Consider the following 6000-nt stretch of genomic DNA (forward strand, 5'->3'; position numbering starts at 1 on the left):
ATTCTGCGATTCTTTTTTTAACGTTAGAGAAACATCTCAGATAGGGAATGGCAGTTGTGTTTTACTGTCACAATTTTGCATACAGATTTAAGATCAGTTGTGGAACAAAATTCATTGTTTACATTGGGTCATTAAAAATTCATCCAACAGGTAGTCTTTGTCTTGTGCCTATTTCTTGAAGGAAGAACGGCATATCCTTTATGACGGATGCAGGCGGATCTGTCATAAGGTAGAAGATTTGGGACTTCATTTATCATTTGCAATGGCAGTTAAATGGGAATGGGGTCTGGGTGTGGTAGGCCTGTTTTGAAGAGAGTTTTGGGAGCAGCCCAAATTCATGGCAGATCTCAAGATAAGCTATTGAGGGTGGGGTGGGGGTTTGGTTGGGGGCGGGTTCCTAGCGGCCAAGGGCTGGCTGCTTGCTGCCAGCTTCCTTCATCCTCAACCCAGTTCAAGCATTTGCTAACTCTCTGGATTTTGAAAAATTCACTGGGACAGGTTACCTGCCAGAAAAATGCTGAGAAGTAGGAATTCCCCTAGAGTGTTTTCCAAAGACCTATTATTTTTCTGAAAAGGTAACAAATGCACATGCAGGTGGGGACGGAAAGCAAACAGTTTGAAAAACGTATAGAGGGAAAAAAAATGTCTCTCTCCACCAGAATCAGCCCCTCGGCCAGTTTCTTCTGTATCTCTGGAGGGTGACGCCTGTCCTGGAAGGTCAGCACCTCCTGAAGAGCCCTCCTCCCGCAGGATTGGCACGTTTGCTTGGTCATTTCCTTCTATTTTTATGCTTATTCATCCTGTGGCCTATGTTCTCCTTGACATGCAGATTTTTTTTTCCATCCTCCTGTGGGAAGAGATAACATTTTCAGGACTTAATTCTCATCTGATAAATTTTATTTTTAACCAACCTCTACATCCTTTCTTCTTTGCTTCTTATTTTCATGGGCCCCCTGCACTTCTTGGCCTTTTCTGGCTTTCTCAGAAGGTGGGAGCAAAATGTCTGGGTACAATGTATTGCACCTAAGTTTTTTGGCTTAGCTACCAATGTCAGGGAAACTTTTCCTCGGCACAGGTTCTGTTTTCAACTGGACAATCCACTTTTACCTCCTGCTTCCTCTCTGGGTGGTCTGTCTGTAGATTTCCTTTTGTCAGTAAATTAATATGATCTTGCTGAAGGAAACATGCTTTAAAAACAAGACAGGGCTTCCCTGGTGGCGCAGTGGTAAGAATCTGCCTGCCAATGCAGGGGACACGGGTTTGAGCCCTGGTCTGGGAGGATCCCACATGCCATGGAGCAGCTAAGCCCATGCGCCACAACTACTGAGCCTGCTCTCTAGAGCCCGCGAGGCACAACTACTGAGCTCGCGTGTCACAACTTCTGAAGCCCACGTGCCACAACTACTGCAGCCCGGGTGACTAGAGCCCGCGTACCACAACTGTTGGGGCCTGTGAGCCTAGAGCCCGTGCTCCGCAACAGGAGAGGCCACCGCGATGAGAAGCCCGTGCACCACAACGAAGAGTAGCCCCCGCTCGCCGCAACTAGAGAAAGCCCGCGCGGAGCAACGGAGACCCAACGCAGCCAAAAATAAATAATAAAATAAATAAATTTATAAAAAAGAAATAAAAACAAGACACCTGTGACTTACAGTGATTAGCGGGGAGTCTCCCATCGGCAGTGGCCTTGCAGCCACCTAAGGCTTCCACAGTGTGATAAAGCCATGACTTGACAGGGTGATTCTTGGATTGAGATGAATGAAAGCAGCTAGCGTCCACCCAATTGAAGGGAAAGGTTTTATTTGGCTTGGTTTGTTTTTTTGTCCTGAGCCCTCTGACTGAGGCTTTCCCAGACAAGTGTGTTAGCAGTAACTGTGACCTTAGCTACGTAAGCATATATACATTCTTTTTCTTCTTTTTGACTTTTGACCCCCCTCCCCAGATATGACTAAATATGGTTATGGCTAAAAGTTTTCCAACTAACACTAGGGGGAAGTGGAAGTTTTGAACCTGGGGAGGGCAGTGGAGTTTGCGTTCCCCAGAGAGGGTTGTGCATGGGAATGCCGTTCCAGACTTGAACTTCATGGCCTCCGACTGCATTTTGTTCTCCACGGAGCAGTTGTCCCTCAAGTATCTCTTGGCTCTGTGGTGCATTATGTATACGGTCACTGTGCTTTTCCTATAACACTGTAATAGGCGCTTGGAAACAAAAGCTAAAAAAAAAAACCAAAAGGTCTGTGATGTAGCTTCACAGGATGAAAGACAATTATCAAAGGACTGAAGAATACTACTAATAAAATGTGACTGCTTAATCATGGAATACCAGCCAGGGTCCCAGGAAGATATGGATGACACCTACAAATTAGGGTCATTGGAGGAGAGTTAAATAAAAGGACTTTTCACCAAGGTGCGGAGCAGGTAGGGAAACCATAAGAGACAGCGCGGTACCCAACATTCCAAAGCAGGTGGTAACCACCCCAGGCACCAAGGCTTGCAGGAAGGAAAGGGAAGGAAACAGTAACCAGAAACAGAGAGGCTCCCTGACAGGAGCTGGGACCTTTGCTGAAGGAACCCAGCCGGCCCATGGGACCCTGCAAGAAGGGAGCCGGGGTAGTAAACATCCCACCCTCTTGCTTTTCCCTCGTCAGAACTGCTGGAGTGCACTGTTGGCTAAGCACATCTAGAAGTCACCAGTCAACTGCCCACTGACAGAGACACAGGTCAGGTCAGGCTTTTGTGGCTCAGGACAGGGCCATAACAGTAGGGAGTGTGGAGAGGCAAAACGAAGAGATCAACACAATAGTATCTGGAGTTCTACATGATCCAGCCCCACCTCCCCCTCACAGCCTATCTCTCACTACACTAGCATTTTTCTGTTTTGCAAACAAGTCAAGTTTGTCTCTGCCTCAGGGCCTTTGCACTTGTTCCTTCTGCCTAGAGTGGTCTGCTCCCACCGTTTTGTGTGGATGATGATGGGTCATTTAGATCCCGGTTCCCTAAAGAGGATCTCCACTACCTCACCTTCCAGTCATTCTATCTCATGGTCTAGTTTTATTTTTACATTTAAGAGAGTAACGGAACAGTTGTATGTTAAAATGTCAATCTTTACTGGAAGTTGTATTCTTTGCAACTGTTTAAGCTTAAGATGAAAACCAGATATCAGCTTTCAAATATGCAGGGGGTACTTATTTTTATGAATTTCGCTGGGGGTGTGTAAAAATGTTTGGACATCACTGAGAAAGCCTGAGTGTTCCCCAAGGGCCATTTGAAGGAGTGAGTTGCCCTCCTCCTCTACCGGGAGGCTGTGTGCTTGTGCTTTTTACCATGGCCACCAGCACTGTTATTTCTTTATTTACAGGGACCTACAAAATCTCCCCCACGAGCTTCAGAGGGAGATTTTCTCCCTTCTCTGATGGCCACATCCTTACTCATGCTAACTCATGTGCATATGCAGAGCAACCAAAATTTGAAGCGACTTTTTTAGCTCCACCTGCGGATTTGGTTTGCGCGCCAGACCAGGGGCGATTCCCTTGTCTTTCCTAAGGGCCCCACTCCACTCCTCTCTGGCCCCATCGAACAGGGAGTGAGGCTTGCCGAGCGAAGCCTGGATGGGAGCAATTTGAAGACTGTGCCACCCTGATAATTTACAGTGAGCGTTTAAGACATTATTTCATTTAGGGAAGGGCGTGAAGCCATTCTCAATGGCCTCCCTCCAACTCCCGTGACTCGCCCGACTCCGGCTGGCCACCGGCACACACCTGCTGGCGTCTGAAGGGCAGACCTCCCTTCTGACGAGTGGGACCTCGGCCACACAACTGTCAAGAATTTTCAGGGCCACCCCTGCTTTTGAGGGCAGCCTCATCAGTTTGGTCTGGAGGCCGGGATTTTGTTCCAAGGTCTGCTGCTAAATGAGGGCCCCCATGCCCATCCTCCAGAGAGCACTCCAGCAGGAGTCTCGTGGGCGTCCAAGAACAGCCCACAAACAGGGCAAGGCTCACTGGACTAGCGCAGGAGCCATGAGAGCAGTCAGGAGTGAGGAAACTCTCTCTCTCTTCCACTCTTTCTCAGCTGAAGAGTTTCCTGACACCCTAGTTACACAACTTTCCTGCTGTGTGACTCTCCACTTACAGAACTTTCCAGCTGCTTTCAGTTTTCCAATTCCCAAGGAAAGAGTATGATTTACAAAGCTCATCTTTTAGGGCCAGACCAGAAATCTGGACTGACTGCCCTGGGGGCAGGTGTTCGCTAGGGTTATGGATGGAGGGGATGGGGTAGAATCCCTATAGGGCTGCTTACGGCTGCTTCTCTAAGAAGGGCCCTGGGCAGGGCAGGCCCCTCCAGGTCACACAGAGCCAATGTCGGCTCTTTCGGGTTTTGTGAAAAACAAGTCAATTAATTCCAGGTGACATTTAAAAGGTGAAAGCTATGTTTTACTAAAAATATACCAAAATGGTGGTAGGCTGTTGATTGGCGTCTTCACACGTGCACTCACTTGTGAAGCAGATTCGCCGTTTGCCATCCAGGCTCTGAGAGCCAGGGCTGCAGGAACCAGGGTTCAGTCAGGCCACGGAGTAGAGGCCGGGCTCGGGGAGCATGGAGGAGGAGTGCAGGTGTGGTGTCTGCTGGGTGGCCGCAGCTGGAGGCACTCCTCCTCATTTTACAATGTCCCCCACGGGGTGGGGGGGGGCTCTGCCTCCTGTTTCACTTGACTCCTTGGTAAGAGGCAAGCGGTGGGTGAGTAACGGCTGCCTGAGCACTTAGAGCTGGACAAGTTAGCTCATATCTCTAAACCCACAAAGGAGCCTGGTCTTGGGGGTGACCTAGACAAATGAAAGTCACAGTATTCTGAAGTTTCATCCTCACGGAGAATAACCACAGCACGGCCATTTCTTTTCCTATTAGATTACGTGTAGCTGCGTCTTTTCAAAAAAAGACTGTTTACTGTGGGTCCCAGTACTGTTTGCCCTGACCCTCAGCCAGGTGCTTCTCCTGCCCTCATTAGTGTGCGTGCACGTGAGGGAGCCATAAACAGGTATTTGGAGGCTGCGTTAGCCACGCCCACCATCTCTTGAAGGAGCAGCGTTCGTGACCTTTAACCACCCATAAGGGCCGAGTTCCTGCACAGCTGCTGATCGTTTTCTAAACAAACAGCCAAGCTCGGGCTTGGAGGCGTCCTTAAAGAGCAGCTCATCCTCCCTCAGAAGCTTGGCTTTCTCCCCGCTCGTCGCCAGTTCTGTCTTTCTTTCCTGCAAAACCACTGTCACCACGCTTGAGCCAGACTCCGTATCCACTGCCCACAGGGTAGGGAGTGTGGTTATACACTCGCCCAAGGTCTGGACCCACGACTAGTTCTTAATGTAGTGTTTCCAAGCTCGGAAAATGTACCGCTCTGAGATCGGGGAAGGAGTCTCTAGCTACAAAGGTGAGCCACTCGGGTTTGACATTCTTGGGTCAATGGTGTTGCTTCTGGGGTGAAAAAAGCTGCACAGATGGGCAGGGAATGCTGTCAGCCCCTTTGGGAATGAGGGTTCAGGGCACTGTGCCAGGTAAAGAGCCCCCGCAGCTGTGGGACTGGTTGAAGGAAAAGGAGGTGCAACGGACAGCAAGTAAGTTAGACGGTTACCAATTTACTACCTCTCAGCTCCATGCTACCCTCCATTGCCTTGATAATGGAGCCAGACTCTGCCATCCGGAACAGTGCTAAATTTGTCAGTAGAGGGTGCTGGAGGGACATTGTAGGAGGAAAGGAGTGCCTTCCAGTTTGCAGTGTGCCCCACGGTTGCCAGCGTTAAGTGTAGGACACTGAGTGGTGCTCACCCTCTAGCAAGTTGTAATGCTGGTCCCCAGCCCGTGTGCTCTGCCTGTGACACCTGACCGCCAGCCTCATTTTGGACCAGCTTTGGCCCCGGGCATCTAGAGCTTCTCCACCTTGCAGTGGGCTGCAGCCTTGTCTCTGGAAGGAGATCTGAATCTCAGCCTAGGAAAGTTTGTTCTTTCCTTGGC

Source organism: Leucopleurus acutus (assembly GCF_964270905.1).
Source record: "Leucopleurus acutus genome assembly, chromosome: 1".
In the NCBI taxonomy this organism is placed as follows: Eukaryota; Metazoa; Chordata; class Mammalia; order Artiodactyla; family Delphinidae; genus Leucopleurus; species Leucopleurus acutus.